Below are 21577 nucleotides of genomic sequence, written 5' to 3'. Positions count from 1 at the left end.
TTTCTGTGCAAATGATTAGCAGATTGACAGTAACATTATCTGAAACCACGTTGGTAATTGGAACACGACGAAAAATGGATAGGAATAAAAGTGTGAGATAGCGAATAAAGAGTGGGTGTGTGGAGGGAGGGGTTGAGGGAGAAGATCGGATACAGTCGGAGAGAGAGAGAGAGAGGGGTAAAGTTTAAGCCGTTTAATAAGTTTGTATATATACACTCTTCAAAAAAAGTTAAGGATCATTTTTTTACAAGCACGCCACACAAAACAGACAAGACCGAATTCTTTCATTTTTTTTAAAATTATATAATTGAACAACCAAGGAGTAATTACAAACAAAACGCGGCAGCGACAATTTAGCTAGAGTGTGTCAAACGTGACAACCCTCGAAAATGGAATTCACAACAATGTGAATCAGTGTCAATAACGCGTGTGCCCTCCGTTGTGTGCCAGGCATTCAACACATCGTTGGCGCATGGAGTGGATCAGGTTGCATATGAATGCTCTGGGAACTCCATTCCACTCCTGCTGGAGCCATTGCAGCAGTTGACCCAGATTGACAGGAGGAGGGTGATGTTGCTGTACCCGACCACAAAGCTCGTCCCACATGTGCTCTATGGGGTTCAGGTCCGGGCTGTTGGCTGGCCACAGCATCCTGTTGACCCTGGCCTGCTGGATGAAGGTGTTTACAGCTGCAGAGCGATGGGGAGGTGCGTTGTCATCGTGAAGAATCGCACGAGGGCCGATCGCTTGGAGGGCTGGAACGACCAGGGGTTGCAGGATCTCATTCTGGTAGCGGACACCGGTCAAGTTGCCCACTACATGGTACAGAGGTGTCCTTAGACGTGTGCTGATCCCTCCCAAGACCATCACAGAGCCTCCGCCAAAACGCTGTTGTTCCAGAACAGCGCCTTCTGCGAAGCGCTCTCCGCGACGCCTCCACACTCGGATGCGACCATCAGCAGGTTCCAAGCAAAAGCGGGACTCATCTGTAAACAACAACTGAGCCAACTGCTGACGTTGCCACCTCACAGTTGAGTGCACCGGGCTCGGTGAGCTGCTCGGTGATTAGCAGTCAGGGTTGTTCCTCGGACTGGACACCTTGCACGCAAGCCAAAGTTGTGTAAGCGGTTTCGGATCGTCTGACCACTAACAACAGTGTTGGTGGTAGCTTGTAGGCGTTGCCTAATGTTGTTTGTCGTAGCCATTCTTTGTTGCATGGCCTGCCTCTGAATGAAGCGATCCTCTCTTTGTGTGGTGACTCTGGGCCGACCACTGAGAACGTTGTCGCTCCTGCACTCTTCCAATTGCGTGGAATCTCTGTTTTAGTCTGATGATGACAGAGGGAGCCACTGCAAGCCTCTGGTCCACTTGCCTGGCAGCAACACCGTCTTGTAGCCATCCTATTGCCCTTCCTCCATCCAAATCGCTCAGTTTTCTTCGTGGGGGCATGTTGCTACTGTGCAAAATTGTGTCAGCGTGTCAACCTTTAAACACAAGCTGATGAGCGATGTTTATAGCCAGGACCCTGTTAATTGTAGCACGTGCATCACAACCTTTTGCTCTGGCATGCGTTCGGCAAATTTCATGGGGCTATAAAAAAACACCCAAAGGGAAATAACTCTGCCTGCCAAACAAAATTCTAGGTCAAGACTCATTGTTCTTTTGTTAGTTCAAACACATTAATCAGGGATCGCGCTAGGATTTTTCAAATTGCGTACGGCTCACGCAATGTCGGCCAAAAAACGCGTAAAGCAGAACCGATTTTGCGTCACACTATAAGTATAACACAGTTAAATCATGTCAGGGTTGTACTGAAAGCGTCTCTCGGCCTAGATTTGGCGCCACACGCCCAGTGCATTTTGGGTGTATGTTCTGTTTCAGAAAACCGACCGGCGTTGCTTTGCGTAGCTTGCGACACTCTTATGCCGAGAGCACGTCACCTCATTTTGTTTTATCCAAAACAGACTTTAGATTTGAACTCGCGCGCTTGTGCTATATTTAATCCAGAACAGCCATGCGCGTTGCTCAGAATCACAATAGCCCGCTCAGAGAAAAGTCGCTCTGGATTGGTCTATGCAACGGGCTCACAACGAGGCAAATCGCGACAAAGAAAGCACGATTGCTGCGAGATATGAAAAAAGTTGTACTTCTTAAACTAGTAGACGATTCGGTCGATGAAATCGTCAGAGAGAATGTAGTTATGATGGGAAATTTAGCTGGGGTAGTCCCTGAACCTTGAAAAGCGGTGGATCCCTCGGGTCACGTCGAAAACCACGCCGAGAAGATCGAAACACGCGCTACACGGCATCGCAGTGTAAACACCGCCGCCATCTTGGATAACGCGGCGGGCGGTGGGCGAGCAAAGCCGCTCGCCGATTTCTTCGCGAGCGCTTTCCTGCAGTGCCCTAAGAAACGGCTTTTTGTCATTCGCACTGCGAGCGACCCGTGGCGAACCGCTCTGGGCAACTCGTCTCTGACTAGAGATTCTAAACTCGCGAGCGTGTGCTATATATAGTCTGATTCAGTATTGGGATGTGCTGCTGAGCATGCCGTTTTAAATAGAAGTTGTTTTGCGTACGCGTTACGCATAAGCACCGGGAAAATGCGTGGGCGGATTTTAAAACGCGTCAAATACGCCAAAAAAACATGTGTTAACGCGATCCCTGATTAATCTTTTAATTATTATGTCGATGTTTAATTTGTTGGCAATTTTTTATAATTAGATCCGTTTTTTCAACCGATCCTTAACTTTTTTTGAAGAGTGTATTAGTCTCACGTGAACGAGGCACCCTTTACCTGCTAAGACTATGAATCTGTCAGTTTTGTTCCATGGAGTTGGAAGGCTACCTGTTGCTTCGTGTCGGCTTATGTCTCTAGCCCAAATATCAGAACCAAAATGCTAAGCAACGGGCAAGCGCCCATGAGAGTGGGTTTCCGGTGATTGGTCAGTAATATCTCCCTTCCCTACCGGCCTGTCCCCACCCCTCCACCTCATGTCAGTAATATGAGACCTCTTCTACCACCCGCACTCTCCACGCGGATTCAAACCTACAGGCTATTTCCTCACTCGCCCAAATACCCTGATCAAACAGCATGCATTGATTTAGCCAGCACTCTGTATGCGAGTACTAACCTACCACTCCAAGGTAAAGAAAAGCCTCTGCAGTCTTTTGTCTCACGTCATATACTCTACCTGAGCATAGACCAAATAGAAGTCATTATGCACAAATTATCGCCCAATATCCTTATTAAGCTGTATCGGTAAAGTAATGGAAAAATGTATTCAAACTCATATGTTTACGTATTTGACAGATCATAATTTATTGACAGTATCTCAGTCAGGCTTTATTCCAGGTGACTCAACTGTTTTTCAACTTCTTGGTATATATGACGATTTGTGTCAATCTTTGGACAAGCAATGTACATCACAAGCAATATTTTTATATTTCCAAAGCGTTCGATAGAGTATGGCATCGTGGTTTGATTTATAAATTATACGCAATTGGTATAAGAGATATGTTATTAGAATGGATTAAAGATTATTTGTCTGATAGAACTCAAGCTGTAGTTATAAAAGGTTGCATGTCAAATTACCGCTATGTTCATTCTGGTGTCCCTCAAGGGTCAGTCTTGGGGCCACTTCTGTTTCTTGTTTATACTAATGACATTGTTGTTGATATTAAATCAATAATTAAATTATTTGCCGATGACACGAGTATGTACGTGTCCCTCGTTAATACACTTGAACGCACTGAAATTTTGAATTCGGATGCACAACAGATAATGCAATGGGCAAAAAATTGCAAAGTTAATTTTAATCAGTCCAAAACTGAATTATTGACTATCTCTACTAGAAGACAACCGGAAACATTGCCGCTAAAATTTGGCGAAGAGATATTAATTGAAACCACTGTTCATAAACATTTGGGCGTGTATCTGCAAACTGACTGTAAATGGAATCATCATGTACACTCTATAGTTGTTAAAGCTCGTATTTTAGTTGCATGTCTGCGTTCCTATAAATATCGACTTAGTCGCAAGGCACTAGAAATGATGTATAAGGCTTTTATTCTTCCTCAATTTAACTATGCAGATGTAATATGGGATACTTGCAATTCAATGTTGGCAGTTGAACAGGAACAATTAAGTGCACCTAGATGCAAATAGAACTATTATTAGAGCTGTTCGTGGCACAAGCCATCATAAACTTTACAATGAGTCAGGTTTTACAACACTGCAAGAACGGCGCAGGAAACACAAATTGATCGTTTATTTTAAATCAGTTAATGGTCTCGCGCCAGTGTATTTACTTGATTACTTACCATCTCTCATTTCAGCAGTAAATCCGTACCACCGACGCAAACCATATGATAGGCAAATGTTTCGATGTAGAACTGAATTATATAAGCATTCCTTTTTTCCTTCTGCAACATCTTTATGGAATGAATTACCTGATCATATAAAACAAACGAATTCAATTGGTTGTTTTAAAAGATTTTTGTCCAGAGATGACCCTCTAATTCCCCCGTATGTCTACTCTAAAGTTCGAAAAGCAGAAATCATTCACTGTAAATTAAGATTAGAGATAAGCGATTTAAATGCAGATATGTTTAAAAGACATTTGACAAATGATGTTTTCTGCAGGTGTGGTTTTCATGTTGAAAATTGTGAACACTTTTTATTTGACTGTCCATTGTACACGAATGTTAGAGCAACCACTATTGATACTCTACCAGATAATAATAATATTACTGTTTTGTGTGCTATGTACGGTAATAGTGACAAGTCCTTGGCTGAAAACACAGCGCTGTTTAATCAGATTCAGAAATTTATATTAGACAGCAAACGTTTTTGTTAATACCATTTGTTTAGTCATTTTGTTATTAGAGCATTGAATTGATTTATAGTGGATGCAATCTCTCTCTCTCTCTCTCTCTCTCTCTCTCTCTCTCTCTCTCTCTCTCTCTCTCTCTCTCTCTCTCTTTCTCTGATTGTCCTCTGTGTCTCTATGTGTGTGTGTGTGTGTGTGTGTGTGTGTGTGTGTGTGTGTGTGTGTGTGTGTGTGTGTGTGTGTGTGTGTGTGTGTGTGTGTGTGTGTGTGTGTGTGTGTGTGTGTGTGTGTGTCTGTGCGTGCGTCGTGTGTGTGAGATTTCCGTATCATGTCTCTCAAAAGAAGGCCTTCGTCTCTCTCAAAAAATATAACGATTCTTGTAACTTTGTTAAAGGAATTCAGATGGAGAAGCCAATGCAATGAGAGATTTCTCAAGTCGGTAAACGTGACATACTTATTTCGCATACGTCAGATGTCTAGTACTTTAATTTAAGTTAAGTAAGTTAATGAGCTTGAGTTTAAATGACCTATTTGAACCATAAATGAATACCTATATGAACAAAGTTCCATAATTTGAAATGGCTTTCGAACTAGCTTATCATCCTTAACTGAAACGTCGTTTGTTTTGATCAACCTGCCTTTTCTTAAAATCTCATTCAACACGCCTCTCATCCAAACCATGTGAACTTACTTTGTCCGTTGCCCTCACGCAAAGTACAGTCAGGTAATATAATAGCTGGCTGACCTAATTAAACGGTGACAGCGATCAACCGATTATTCTTCCTGGACATGACTTGTATGATCTTGCTTCAAACGAGGGTATTGTTTCCCTGCAGCGTGCACGAAAGCCACGTTAAGCGCTGTTAACATTGCAGACTTACAACCGATTCTCCACCAACTTCCAAGCGATTTTTTTCACTATCAATTCATGCAAGTCATCTTTAAATCGCTGTCCGTGGGTTAACCCTCAGACTAGTTGTAAGCAACGGTTCTCAGCTGATTTGCACATTTGGGCTTGTGCGGACGCATTCGTTGTTTTCCGGCTATACAATTATTTACATAATTCTGTCGTAAGTCGCTTATTAATCGCTGAGCAGCTCTGAACTGAGTTTTCAAGTCGCTGCTAAATCTGAACATAATCGTCGGGACCGTTCTCAAGGCAGACTTTCCGCCGACTCCTGACCCAGCGACTCCTGAGCGACTTCAAACCAGCTATAGTTGGTGAAAAGAAGGTTAAAAGTCTGCCATGTGAACAACGCTTTATTTTTGCAATCAAACCTGATCCAAGATTGACAGGCGCGTCCGTTTGTCAAGAGATACAGATGTTAAAAAAATAATAAAAATAAACAAGTCGCGTAAGGCGAAATTACTACATTTAGTCAAGCTGTGGAACTCACAGAATGAAACTGAACGCAGATTCAGAAATTTATATTAGACAGCAAACGTTTTTGTTAATACCATATGCATATGTTTGGTCAATTTGTTATTAGAGCATTGAATTGATCTATAGTGGATGCAATCTCCCTCTCCCTCTCTCTCTCTCTCTCCCTCTCCCTCTCTCTCTCTCTCTCTCTCTCTCTCTCTCCCTCCCTCTCCCTCTCTCTCTCTCTCTCTGTATCTAATTGTCCTTTGTGTCTATGTGTGTATCTCTATATGTGTGTGTGTGTGTGTGTGTGTGTGTGTGTGTGTGTGTGAGTGTGTGTGTGTGTGTGTGTGTGTGTGTGTGTGTGTGTGTGTGTGTGTGTGTGTGTGTGTGCGTTGTGTGTGAGATTTCCGTACCACTGTTGCTATAGTTATCGTTGTTGTTGTTCTTGTTTTCATTTGTTTAAATATCATGCATTTACAATATTGTCCGCCACATTACTCGTTTGTTTCTAAGAGCACATTTATAAGTTTATCTTGTTGTGCTCCCTTAATTACAACTTTCAATTACGGCTTTGTATTTATGCAACTGAATAAAAAAAAACCTGTTTAAACCAAACTGAACGCACTGCATTTTTTCACAATGACCGCCGCTAGTGCAAAAGGCAGTGAAAGTGACGAGCCTGTTCAGCGCGGTAGCGGTTGCGCTGTGCTGCATAGCACGCTTTACTGTACCTCTCTTCGTTTTAACTTTCTGAGCGTGTTTTTAATCCAAACATATCATATCTATATGTTTTTGGAATCAGGAACCGACAAGGAATAAGATGAAATTGTTTTTAAAACGATTTCGGAAATTTAATTTTAATCATAGTTTTTATGTTTTTAATTTTCAGAGCTTGTTTTTAATTCAAATATAACATATTTATATGTTTTTGGAATCAGAACATGATGAAGAATAAAATAAAAGTAATTTTGGATCGTTTTATAAAAAAATAATTTTAATTACAATTTTCAGATTTTTAATGACCAAAGTCATCAATCAATTTTTAAGCCTCCATGCTGAAATGCAATACCGAAGTCCAGCCTTCGTCGAAGATTGCTTGGCCAAAATTTCAATCAATTTGATTGAAAAATGAAGGTGTGACAGTGCCGCCTCAACTTTTACAAAAAGCCGGATATGACGTCATAAAAGACATTTATCGAAAAAATTAAAAAACCGTCTGGGGATTTCATACCCAGAAACTCTCATGTAAAATTTCATAAAGATCGGTCCAGTAGTTTACTCTGAATCGCTCTACACACACACACGCACAGACACACACACACATACACCACGACCCTCGTCTCGATTCCCCCTCTATGTTAAAACATTTAGTCAAAACTTGACTAAATGTAAAAATAAAAATAAATTAAAAGAATGCGAGAAAGCTTTCTTGTAAGTGCCTCGTGTTGTTAATTGTCATCATGTTTACTCTTGTTAGGAACTAAAAATAACATTGAGTTTCGAAACCATGGACAGAAATCTGTAACTTGGGAGAAACAGGTCTCAATTGGCTAGCAAAGCTGCACAACTGCACTGGACTCCTCTTACTCTTAGAGGATGTCTGTTGCCCCTGCAAACTTTTGGGCGGGGGGGGGGGGGGGGGGGGATTGTTAAAACACAAACCTAAATCACAAACTAGATTGGGTTTTTTAAATACTGGAGAAAAAAACCATTTAAAATCGACTAACTTAATTGGCTAGTTTCAAACAAAAAATATCTGAACTGCAAGTGTTTATAACAATAGGATAATTCAAGTATAGGGGGGTTCACAGTTGTAATTGTTCTAACAGTATGTATGGTTACTTGACTGGATCACATAAGCTTAATTTCGATCCCCAGGGGGTCACATTGATTTTCAGTGACGAAGTCTTACAACAACTTCGTCGCTGACAGGCCAACAACAAACTAAAAACACGACCCGTCGTTCTATGCGGTGTATGAATCTGAACAATGCAAAGGGTGGGGACAATGAAGAGGAAGTTGAAAGGTAGAGGGGGGAGGAGGGGCGGGGGAGGAGGGGCGGGGGGAGGGGTGCCACGGGAAGAAAACATGACGTGGCACGAAGTGGAGTGGGCACTTACGTACTTGTAGCTAAACAAACGTGTTCTTATCACGTACAAGAAAAATGTTCATTCAAAATGAACAGGCGTCCATGTTATTTTGACAAAATGAATATTTTTGTTAAAGAAGCTGGCAAGCACACCCTTTCGAATATAGCGGAAGTAGTTTCGACCCTAAATGCTTAAGTACTTAGGCCTTAAACTTAAAGGCATATGTACTCGATGACTATACACGCTAATTGCTTTACCAACAGCTGGAGACAGACTAAATTAAGTTCCCTGCAAAATATTGTGGTCTAGGGCCCCTTAAATGTTGAGATATTTGAATTTTTTATTTGATCTGGATCGTCCTATTTATAGATTTGGCAACACATGTAACGTTGATGCAAGGGAGAGAACACCGCGGCTTTGTTGACATCCTCACTTTTTCAGAGGCTAGAACAAGCTGTAATGCATGTATTATGGTCCGCGCATGGTGACGTATCGTCATTATATGGTCTTATGGTGCGTTTGACATCGATTGTGGGCAAATTACACTTTGTAAACACGGGAGTGCGTTAGTATGCCTTTAAGTACGGGTTGATAGAATATTTTAATGTAAGCAGAGATGTCTCTGATATAAGTGCAGTTTATTTTCAAAGTTTGGAGTCGTAGATCATTCTTTTTGGATGCAATGTGACTAGCATGTATCGGTGAAATTTGTTGTTTAATTCTGCAAGCAAATGTGTGTGCTGTTATTGCATTATTTACAAAAAAACGCACAGAAAAAAACACTATTTTCGACTACTCACTGCGGAGCAGAGCGTGCAATATACGCTCTGCTACAGAGTTATCCCACGTGCGGTTAGATAGACGCTCATACATGTAAGTACAGTTTATTTTCTAGGTTTGGTATCGTAGATAATTTTTTTTGAATGCAATGTGAAAAACAGGTATTGATACAGTTTGTTGTATAATTTTGCAAGTGAATATTTGTTTATTGGCTGCATGTTTGACAAAAACGTTGTAAAATAAACACTTTTTCGTTGCTTTTATTGTTTGCTTTGATTGCAGCCAAACGACTTGCTCTACGGGGCTGAAAATAAAGTGGAAGACACTTTGAGATATAAGGAATTGGATAGGCCATCATACGAGAAGGTGTAGAAATCTGCATGCTGGCAGCTTTAAAGTGTTACAGCGACATCAGAAAGCTCTAAAAGCTTTGTTTTTTTTTTAAATGCATGATTTTCATAGTTTGTCACTTTAGACAATTTTTGTAATAATTAATTTGATCGGAAAAAAATAGTGTAATATACAAATAAGAAAATTTTTGAATCACATTTTTGCTATCCTTGATGAGAAGCGAGTTGAAATGTGCCTAAATAAAGTCACACCTTAACATTTTTTAGTTTTTGCCCACTAAGGCATTTGCAACATGAAATTTCAGTATTTTTTAAGTTTTTACCTCCCCCCCCCCCCCCCCAAATGACATGTTTTAACAATTTGAAGTTTTTGTCTAAACATGAAATGACATTCTAAGATCTGAAAGCTTTTTTTTTTTTTTTAATGCAACGTCATGAATAATATTTTCAATTTTTTGCATTAAAGAAGCTGGCAAGCACACCCTTTCGAATATAGCGGAAGTAGATTCGACCCTAAATGCTTAAGTACTTAGGCCTTAAACTGAAGTACGTGTTGACAGAATATTTTAATATAAGTGCAGTTTATATTTCAAAGTTTGGAGTCGTAGATCATTCTTTTTGGATGCAAAATGACTAACATGTATCAGTGAAATTTGTTGTTTAATTCTGCAAGCAAATGTGTGTGCTGTTATTGCATTATTTGAAAAAAAACGCACAGAAAAAACACTATTTTTGACGACTCACTGCAGTTATCCCAGGTGCGGTTAGATAGACGCGCATACATGTAAGTACAGTTTATTTTCTAGGTTTGGTATCGTAGATAATTTTTTTGGAATGCAATGTGACAAACATGTATTGATACAGTTTGTTGTATAATTTTGCAAGTGAATATTTGTTTATTGGCTGCATGTTTCACTAAAACGCAGTAAAATAAAAACTTTTTCGTTGCTTTTGTTGTTTCCTTTGATTGCAGCCAAATGACTGAAAATTAAGTGGAAGACACTTTGAGATATAAGGAATCGGATAGGCCATGACACGAGAAGGTGTAGAAATCTGCTTGCAGACAGCTTTAACATGACATCACATATTGATATATTTTTTAAGTTTTTGCATATTACCCCATTTTTGAGGTCACGTTTTAACTTTGGTTAAGTGTTTGCCCACAACTGACATTAGATTACATTTAAACATTTTACATTATTTTTCTAGCACATGTTCATGTTAGTCTGCGCCATCCATTGATCACAGAACATCCACATAGGAAGAAAAGGTGTTTGACTACTGAAATAAAAATGTTTAGAGAAATGTAGAAAGAGGTGAACAAAATGCAAGATGATTTGGTATGGAATTTAGTTGTATACGTGAATGAGGTGTGAAACGTATGCAGAAAGGAAGATGTTTATTTGCGATGAAAGAAAATAGATATAATAACTTCATACTGTAGTAAAAAAACAAAACAAAACAAAAACAACCAGTAATCAGCCAATCAATTTCAAATGTTCATTCAACAGTAACCATATACATTCGACAATGGTCCTCTGTAAATAAAAATTAAAAACAAATCTGCTTGGACAGAATTGTTGTTATTTTTGGGAATAAGAAAATATCAACTATCTTCAGATGCATCCTCTTGCACAAAAATAATGCAAGTTAAGGAGTTACGTCCATATGCGTAAAAAGTTAAGATGAATATATGGATCAACAATTACCTCCCCTACTTGCATTATATTTGGGCAAAGCTATAGGAATAGTGTAATGATATTTTAAAATAATTGTCACATTGCCTTAAACATTTGGATTTTGACATGGAGTATTTTACGTAATGTGTACATTTTAGACATGGCAACTGAAGGAAAAAAAAGTGGAGAAAAAAAACCTAACATTTTGTGTTACAAATTTTGTAAGTTGGGTGACGAAACCATGTAAACTTTTCCTTCACAACAGACAAAATTAAGAGGTTTTTCTTTTAACAAACACAAAGAAATATGTCTTTACCTTCGAACAAGCACAGAAAGTATGTGTTTTTGTTCATAAGACCATACATTTTGTTGTTGTGGAGATATGGATTCAACTGCAGAAAATGTGAAACTTTGCTAACAATTCCCATACCTGACATTTTAAAAGTCTAAAAAGTGCCTCCCACTAGCTTGTCACCAAATAAACAAAGTAGGTTGTAACAAAATTGCAGATTAATAAAAAAAATAGTTCAATCAATAGTATATGTCACACCTGACATTAAACTAGTAATTTCCATCACTATCCTTTTCAGGCATTAAAAATAGTTCAAAGCAGCTATAGCCCCACATGGAAGTAAGAGGCTCATTCACAAGCTAGTTAAAAGCTTTTCATTCTTTTTGTTTTTCTCAAAAAAAAGTTCATAGTATGACAACAGTATTCACAGCAGGCAGTTTTAAATCACGCAAGGGTCATTCTCAAGGTGTGTTCACGAAATACATTGTAATTTTAAACAGAGACAATTATCAGTTCACGCTTGAAGATGATTTTACTGACCAAGTTTTTCCCCATATATTTCATAACCCTGCAGGTGAAAATGGGAATACCAGCACAGAATGACTGTCAGTGAACATTTAATACCAACACTTCAAACTACATCACTCATCATAAAACAGAAGCTGTGACTTGGATTTAAATGAAAATCAAAAAGTGGAAAAACTCATACTCTGATAATTGTTGTCCAAGTGTTTCAAACTACATCACTCATCATAAAACAGAAGCTGTGACTTGGATTTAAATAAAAATCAACACGCGGAAAAACTCATACTCTGATAATTGTTGTCTAAGTGTTTGTGTGGTTAAAAAAACAAACGTACCTGATCCTGAATAAAATCAGAGCAACCCATATGATCATTAAAATGTAACCATTCACTGGTCCATAGGTATACTCTTTTCAAAAAGGAGATGGGTATGGAAGAGGCAGTGCTTCTGTTAGTGATTCAAAGTGCCAGACATCCCATCCTAGTGCTGTGAAATGGATATAAATTATATATATATTCAATATTTCATGGAAGCTTACTAATATTTGCATGCAAACATACTGTGACAGTACTAATACAGTAAAAGCATTATTGAGGGTGAACAGCCTGCTTTACTTGGTTTCAGTGAGGAGTAACAATACTAACAATAACAATAATTAACATGCCTAAGTTGTGAAATGTAAGTACTTACCCCCCCCCCCCCCCCCCCCGGACACTGGCAAAATTCCAGCAGAATGTCCCCCACCTTCGCTGACGATTATCCACAGTTTATACAGGAAGTGTGCAGGTAGGTTGTCTGCCTCTGTGTCGGTTTTACCTCCGCGGTGTAGACGAAAAACTTTTCCACTTCTGCCACAGGGCGAAAAGTCTCGTTTTGGCACTTTAACTTGGCATATAACATCAAACATCACGTTAATCAACTGAATTGTGTGGCATTATACCTATGCGATTCATGTCACATTAGAAAAACTGCCGTAACGCAATAAAATTCCTGAGATGTTAGTATTATGCATAACACGGTAAAACATCGAGTTTTGGTGTCTGCGTTTTGGACGTTTTCGCTGGGATTACGGAGGGCTATTCACATCGTGTTAAACAAGTTGTCGCAGTGAGCAAAACACCAGATAACGTCTGGAATTATGACAAGTTATTGCAGTGACTTAAACTCGAAGTTAGCTGTTGGTTTTGATGTGTTTCACTGCGTTTTCGTCTTGCTTTTCTTTCATAATGTTGTTGCTGTTGTTGTTACTGTTGGGAGCTATACATCACATTTTTGTTCCCCCAAAAATTTATTCTTGATTAATATCAGGACGCAAACCATCCCCTTTACTTCACACACACACACACACACACACACACAATCTACTCCTCAGTTTGCAGCGTGGCTTCGACAGCGAGTTTGCCCGTACCCAAGGGGAGTAACTCGACATAACTCAGCGCGCGGTCTACAGTAAATAGAAATCACCCGCTAGGTACACGCGCACTCAAGTTAACCTCTGCTTTGACCTGTGGCTGTGTGCCAAGAGAGAGCAGAACACACACGCCGTAGACCAAATAAATAGGTGCTTGATTTTGGTATTTTGATTTTACATAACATTAAACCTTTCTTGGGGTTCATGGTCATGGCAACAGCCATAATAATATTATATCATGTATAATATTACATTTCAGCATATGTGAATTACATGTCATCATAACAAACTGTCATACATTTTTTATTCCTCATCATTCTGATTGATCACAACCAAACCTACTATCAGTGGACACATCCAAATGCAAGCGCCTGTTCTTGACAAATTGCCACAGTGACTGATCTAAAAATATAGGTCCTTTGCCGCCACGGACACTGTTTGGCCTGTAGGTAAAATGTACAATGTATTTTCTGATTTGTGCACAAAAGCTTTTTTTCTTTTTTTCTTTTTTTTAACATAACAATGTTTAATGTTACTGTATGTTTGAAAGACCATGGTCACATTTGTAAAACAAATGTTAAATTAAAAAATAAATAACATTTTGGTTCATGATTTTTTCCTACACCTGTGCTAAAACTAAGAAGTAAAAATGTCGGTATATAAGTCACTCAAATACTTCAAAGTATGAATGGTTAGAGTTTGTTGCGGTTGACCCTGCACAGTTCGACCTACGATGTTTTTGTTGAACAATTTTGTCAAAAAAAAAAAAGTAAGGGCAGTAACTCAAGACGTAAATGTGGCAGTGTCCCATAGGCAACCGCAGAGTTATCCTGTCCATAGGCAAGCGCTTACTTGATCCCAATTACTAGGCGTCTCCGGACGCCTAGAATGACCGGGCGCTGTTTCCACATAAATGCTTTGAGTGCCCCCTTTAAACACAAAGGTTTGAAGCTGTTTCTTATAAAGACTCGGACTACACTTTAACACCTGTGTTAAACAGCGATATTATGGGCACATTTCTTTTCGTGTCAGCGATCATGTCCACCACCAAATCTATGTTCAAACGTTTACACGGGATAGGAATACCCTTCAAGTTAAAGGTCATTTCCGTAAAAACAATCGGCTGACCATCTCAGACCTGGCCAGGAGTTAACATGGAATAAGACTCTCCCTACACTTGAACGCATACCAACAATTAACAGCCTGGAAGCTTCGTGCAAAGTGGGACTTTCTATTAATTGATTTCTTAACGGACAATGGTGGCAATCTTTGAAATTAATTAATTACAAACTTCTGACTCGGCACCGGAAGCAGTCAGGATGTTGTATTTGGAGTTTGTTGATGTTGGTGATTTGGTTTCGTTTCGTTTTCGTGAGGGGAGAGTGGTGGGGGGGGGGGGGGGGGGTATCTGTCCAAGTGGAAGGGAGGTCTCTATTCCATGTACATGCCTATCAAGATCTGAGATGGGTAGCCGAAGTGTTTTCATGAGAAGAACTGTGCCTTTAATTAATTTTTTTTAAATCCTAGGCCTGCGGCCAGGGGGGGAAGGGGGGGGGAGTATACCGGTACCATTTGGGAATCAGACCAAATGAGAATTGAACCATTTGAGAACATCCTTTTTTTTCAATCACTGCATCGAAGGCCTGCGGCCCGGGGGGTTTCACATGGTTTGTTTGTTTGTTTTAGATCCACACCCATGTACACACATTTCACATTTAAACCATTTGTTGGCGCATGGCCCCCTGTCGATATTTATCGACTAAGTTCCTTGTTGATGTTGTTTGTTGATTTCGTTTCGTTTCGTGTTCATGAGGGGAGAGTGGGGGGGGGGGGGGTTATCTGTCCAAGTGGAAGGGAGGTCTCTATTCCATGTACATGCCTATCAAGATCTGAGATGGGTAGCCGAAGTGTTTTCATGAGAAGAACTGTGCCTTTAACATTACTGCAACGGTTGTCGCTTTTTCAGTATAGAGCCTGGACGGTTGCGCAACATCTTCTGTTTAGTTAAGACGTTGCGACAGACTGTATTTGATTTCCCCCAGGCTTGTGAAACACGTCCGCTGTATTATGCGCCCTGGTTACCCCTAAACAGGTATCGCTCCGCCACTTCGTTCCCCTACACGCACTAAATAATGCAAAATATATAGATGTATTTATAAAGCGCGATGTGTCCAGGGTTTAAACTCTGCTCAAAGCGCTTCTTTGTTTTTTATTTCAATTCAGTGAAGGTAAGAGCGGAGCAATCACTCTTTTCCGTCCATTTTTAAGTGTATGGACACTAAATTATCTGATGTTTTGTGTCTACCGTGTTACTAGCATGCACAATCATATTCACCTGTCTAGGCCTCGAATAAAAGCTTAGACTAGGATGTAGGCTATATTTATGTATAAAAAAAACAAACATTTAAATATAACAGCGAAGCAGCATTCTCTGCAAATCAGGACTCTTTTTCGTTAATTTAGCAGGTTCTAATGAGTGTCACGTACGCAATTAATTCAACAAAAAAGTCCCACTCTACACAAGAAGCAACCATGCTGTTGACGTGTGACATGTGTTCACAGTAAAGGAAGCTCTTATTCGGCGTGAAAGCCTTGTGGGGAACATGATCGCAGGACTTGCTTTTCGCAACAACAAAATTCAAAGCTTGCAGGCTGGCTGGCTTGCTTTCTGAACTGACTGGCTCTCTGATTAACTGAGGGATTTAATGGGAGCACCTATTTCTCTCAGCATGCTGTCCTTCGGGAGGGGGGGGGACATTTCACAGATCCCTTCTAAGTAAATGGGTGCACCCAAGGGATGAACCCAAGTATGCAATTACAAATGTCATCGCTTTGACGGTTGCCACCGACGCTATTGGTTTGTTTGGTTTGTGTGTGTGTGTGTGTTATGAGGACACATATGATACTGTTGCTAATACAGGAAATAGCCGATCGTTACCATTTGCTCACTGTGCATATTACGCTGCTTCTTCCAGAATGGCAGTTTTCTGGGCTGAGGTGCACGAGAAAGTTACCAGCCAAACGGGTGCCACCCGTAGTGTTTGTGTGCTCGCCTTCATAGGCGAGAATTTTTATGTGCGTTTTCAAAATGCAATCTTTGGGTGTTTGTTGAATCGTCACTCTCCTCCTTTTCTTCTTCACTCTCATTCCCCTTCTTTTTCTCTTACTCTTTCCTTTTATCCACCTCTGTTCCTTCTTCAGCCCTTCTGTACTTATACCCTCTTCTGTTCCTTCCCTTCTTTCGTTCTTCACCTTCTGTAGGCCTCCTCTGGATTGGCAGTGCACGGCCATTCCCTCTGAGGCCTGTTGTCTTGAGCACTTTCTTCTTTCTTATTTGCAAACTCTTTTTGCCTGCTCTAGCTTCTTCTCTCTTAAACTGTTTTCTTTTTTTTTGCTACGTTCTTCCCTTATTTATTCTTGTTACTGTTCTTTTCCCTAGCTCTTCATTCTTTACTTTCTTTCTGCTCTTTTAGGTCTCTTTAACTTCTATCTCTTTATCTTTCTTTCTTTTCTCTCTCTCTCTCTCTCTCTCTCTCTCTCTCTCTCTCTCTCTCATTTCTATCTCCTTTCTCTTTCTCCTCTCCTTCCCTTTCTCTTTCCCTATCTCTCCCTCTTTCCCTCCTTCCCCCCCTCTCTCTCTTTCCCTCATACCCTCTGTCCCTCCTTCCTTCTCTCTCTTTCTTCAATGTGTGTTGACCCCTTCTTGTTTGTCGTGTTAGCCAAAGCTTCACTCTTTCACCGGTATCGGCGTGAGTTTTTGTAACGAAGTGTGCGCTAATTTCGTGCTTGTGTTGCTTGGCCAAAGAATTCAGTTGTGTTTTGTATTGTGCGGGAACTGAATAGCGATTGTAGGTCATTTTTCCACTGGCAACCGTCGGAGGCAGTAGGCTTAAGGTTCAAGGAAGCCTATATTTTTTTTACACTTCAGTGAACTTTATGGTCTGAAGTTAGTTTCTTTAATGGGACAATGCGCAGTACAGTTTTCACCAGGGTCAGCGTCATGGTCACGGCACAGGGTATACAACAATAAACCTCGCTAGTGGGGCTCGTATGTTGCAGACGCACTCATAAATCATTCACATCTTGCAACAAACATCATACTTTGTGATATTGTTCCTTATAATTATTTAAGGGATTTCAGATACAGAGCCACTTCAGAAATCGGTTTTTTTGCTTTTGATAGGGAATAAAAGGCTGCATTTACAGCAGACGAAATTCGTACCAAAAGCGCTCAGCAGTAAATATTCCCAACTCAGCAAATGTAAAATTCAATGGTTTACCATGCACCAGAAGTTGTCTGCTGATGACACATGCATGACATAAATACTCTTATGGGTATTTTTGTGTTCTGGTATTTAATTTGATCGTTTTTAGAATTTTATATATCCGCAGCATGAAAATTCAAGATGGCGGCCTCCGCAACATTGCGTGTTTTGATTTGAGCGAAAACAACGTTTCTGAAGGTAAGTTTTCAAGAATACGCATCCATTCACCAATGTCACATCATTTTACTGTTTAATTCTCCCCTGGGGTCTGTTATTCATCGGGTGAAGCGCTGAAATGCAGAGACTTTGTTTAATCTTGCAATAGCTCATCAGCTGGATTGTGATGCTGATAGATCTAGATCTATCTGTTGATTACAAGTAAGGAAATCATGATCGCCACGCTAGTGATTTTAACCAGATTAAACGAACTTTGAATAAAAGGCGAGGAGAAAGAGATTGTTCATGGTATGATAAATGATTAGTCCTGCCTACATTAAGGACTTCCATAAGGTGGGGAGGGGTAGAGTCAAAAACTGAGTGAGGGTAGGCCAGATAGTAGGATGACCAGCTGGAGATAAAAACACTCCACTCCCCATGTCTTTACAGTGTTGTGATCAAACTTTCAAAGACGGTAGGTAACAGACAAAAGCATACAGTGTATGCTAATCAAATGAGATAAGTGGTTTTGAAAAATGAAGAGGTACCGCTCTTTGAGTTTTACAATAATTTGCTTATTTTAAGTTGACCGTGCATTGGTGTGAATTTTATTTTTACAGGATATATACAAGAGTTACACCACATGCCGGTTCCTGGGAACAAGCGTTCTGCATTTATTCCGGTGCCACAGAAGGGAGCTGATTTCACTAACTGTACTACTGTATCAAGGTTTGTTACCAAATACATCTTAACAGTAAGATTTTTTTATTTGTATTAATTGGAACATGTTTGCACATCATTTGTAAGAGACCTCTGTGAATTTGATGGGGTTAACGTACGAACCCTCACTATGGTCAACATTCTGTTAGCGACTGTTTGAAGCGAATAAATGTAGCGGTCAGAAAGATTCCAGAATCAGTTGGGTCACTGGAAACTGTGTTTGTTTGTTTTTTAACCTGAAACAGTAAGAATTATACGAATTCATGAAATACAATTTTCTTTCATTTTGGTCTGTTGTGTGAAGACTTGCTATTAACCCGGCTTTGACCGACTCTCTGAGATAGTAAACATTATTCAAATGCATTCAAATAAAAATGTCACTTTTCATCTTTTGTGTGAAGGGTACCCCAGGCTGATTTCCTGCACCATGGATGTAGAGGAGGCCAGACAGTCTGCTTCTCATTCCAGCTGTGTTGCGTTTTTTTCTGCTCGTGAAGTGTATCGCCACATTGCCAAAGCCATTGGTCAAGAGAAGTCACCCTGTCTGCCCATTTTGCATAGCCTTACAGGCTGTGACACTATGTCGTTCTTCAATGGTATTGGGGAATCAGAAGGCTTGGGAAGTATGGCAAGCATTTGAAGACGTCACTCAAACTTTCTTCAGGTTGTCTGCTCCTCTTTGTAAGCTGAGTACCACTGACAGGGCAGCACAAGAACTTTTTGGTGTACATTTGTAGGACAAAACCAGCAACGTACTGGGTGTAAACAGTGCTAGACGGTACCTCTTCAGTAAAATGAGCTGCCAAATTGACCATAATCCCCTTACAAGTGAGGTGCTGCTGCAGGACATGAGATTGAGAAGAGCCATCTACCTATTAGACTTCCAAACTCTGTGGGCTGGCAGTTCAAGGCTGGAAAGTGGGAGTCATTCTGGACGAGCTTTCAAGAGGTATCCAGCGTGTGCCGAGAACTCATGAGGCCGTGTGCCTGCAAGAAGAGCTGTACAACAAAACGCTGCAAATGCTGCTAAGAAGGACTGCAGAGCACAGCTCTCTGCAAATGTGCTTGCATGCCTGTGAAAACTGTCAGCATCTAAACTGTGCAAAAATATTATTGCACCCATTTTCATTCCCCAACTCAAACTTTTATTCCTGTGTCATTTTATTCAAACTGTCTATGCCATTAAAGGCTCGCATCTTCGCTATCTGGCACATTTTTTTTTTAACATCATCATTTACGCCGTCAAAATAAGGATACCCTTGACGTGACAAAGAGATGTGACAAAAACTTCGGGTACCTTTTAAAAAGCCGACGACAATTCCTGAGGCACAACTGGGTCACTGTTGTATACGAAGAGAAAGTCAACTTGATTATCCATCCAGAACAGGTTGTTTTATTTCGCCATCTTGCATATTTCTAGTGTTGTGCCATTGTACCTACTGATGTATGTGTCGATCTCACGGATGAGATGTTTATGTGTCAAATATGAGGGATACCCAAGTCTAAAATCCATGTATTTTAGCAATGACCAAGTGGGTTGCGTTGAAACTTTCAGGAATGTGTGTCTACGCACGAGGCGTAGTTCAACCGTTTGAGTACACTTTCAAATCTTCACGAAATAATATTTTAAAAACTGCCACAGGTTTGTTGACTTACATCCCACATATTTTTGACTTCGCATGTATATATATGACAGATGGTTGTTTCAAGTACTGCCAAAGTTTCTTTTGAGTATAGACACTTGCCGGAATGTGCTAGTTGTGTAAACACATGAGAACAAACAACGTTTTCGAAATACAGCGATTATGAATTTTAGTCGACTTTTGGGTTGATACATTACATTTTTATCAGTTTTATTTTGGGGGTACCCTTATTTGGGCGGCGGTCAAATAACCCATGTAAAGGCCACCTTTTATCTTAAAAGTGTTCCAGTTAGCCAAGTTGAGTGCCCTCAATAGCATACATTGAATATAACAGCACAGGAATGAATGTTTTCGTTTTGGTATGAAAATTGGTGCAATATATTTATTTTTGCACAGTTTAGGTAATCCACAAATTCTTCAACCCTGCCACCCACACCGTCCAATCATTCTCTGCACCAACAATACATGTATTGTTTTGTTTAAAAATGTGTTTGTGTTAGTTTCTATTGCAAGAGAATGTCTTGTGGCATCAAAAATGCCTAAATACCCTTTTATTGGCGGCCATTTTGAAAATTGTAAAAAAAACTACTGATTTCTTAATTTTTTCACGGTGGCTCTGTATCAGGTTTTGTTAAGCAAAAGCAAATGTCCATTTACGCCAAATTTGCTGTTAATCACATGAAGTGAAATATGCCTAACATACCCGACCGTTTACACTGGCGGCCATTTTGAAAAATTGTTTAAAAACTACCCATTTTTTTATTTTTCGCGATGGCTCTGTATCAGGTTTTGTTAAGCACATAAAACTCTTCATATTTGCTTAATTTGGTGTTTGTTGCATGATTTGAATGATTTTGCAACATAGGAGCCCCACTACGCGTAACATCCTCACCTGCGTGAATTCTTCAGCGTGAGAAAGAGGCAGTTAGCGTGTCCCATAAACTGAATGCGAGTACAGTTTGTTTTGAGATGTGTTGTGATTTCAACGAATCAGAACCCGCGGTTTGTTCTCTCCCGTTTTCGTGGCACCCACTTTCGGTTCGTGCAGCTTGGCCCTGGCAACCTATGATCCCTGACAGTTGAGGGAAAGGTAGGCCTACACCTCCGACACCAATGGCTCGGCCTTTCTTTCCATGAATGTCAGTGTCCGTTTCTGATTTTTTCCAGTTTAAACTCCTCTTTTCCCTGGCTTATTCATGTTGGGAAATGGCGATGAGAAAAGGGAGAGGAAAGATGATTTTCTTCTTTTTAATTTGTTTATGATTTAATATAATCTTGCATATCATTTATTTTTGGAGGAGGTGCGCGTTGACGAGTGAAGAAGAAGAATTCCCTTCTTTGATTTGTTTTCTCTATTGAATCTAATATTTTATTTTGTTTATTTAGAGAACGGACGATGAGAGGAGGACAGAGAAAGAAAGCTTACCTGAAATAAATAAATGAGTAAAGAAAGAAACAAGTCGCGTAAG

The 21577-nt window shown here is 40.0% G+C and overlaps 1 protein-coding gene across 2 annotated transcripts in view; it reads right to left on the bottom strand.

Annotated features, from left to right (window-relative positions):
* The window catches only part of LOC138982389 (uncharacterized), a 52809-nt gene that overhangs the window by 19705 nt on the left and 11527 nt on the right, over positions 1-21577 (bottom strand). Inside the window, exon 1 of one of the 2 annotated variants that reach the window (XR_011460859.1) lies at positions 21001-21194. The exons of the other annotated variant lie outside the window; for it this stretch is intronic. The gene's annotated coding sequence lies outside the window, so the exon portion shown is untranslated. Of the gene's footprint in view, positions 1-21000; positions 21195-21577 lie in introns of those variants that run through there. 2 annotated transcript variants of the gene reach the window in all.

Source organism: Littorina saxatilis, linkage group LG12 (assembly GCF_037325665.1).
Source record: "Littorina saxatilis isolate snail1 linkage group LG12, US_GU_Lsax_2.0, whole genome shotgun sequence".
Taxonomy (NCBI): Eukaryota; Metazoa; Mollusca; class Gastropoda; order Littorinimorpha; family Littorinidae; genus Littorina; species Littorina saxatilis.
The sequence above is the reverse complement of the archived record's forward strand: the minus strand, read 5'-3'. Positions and strand labels throughout refer to the sequence as shown.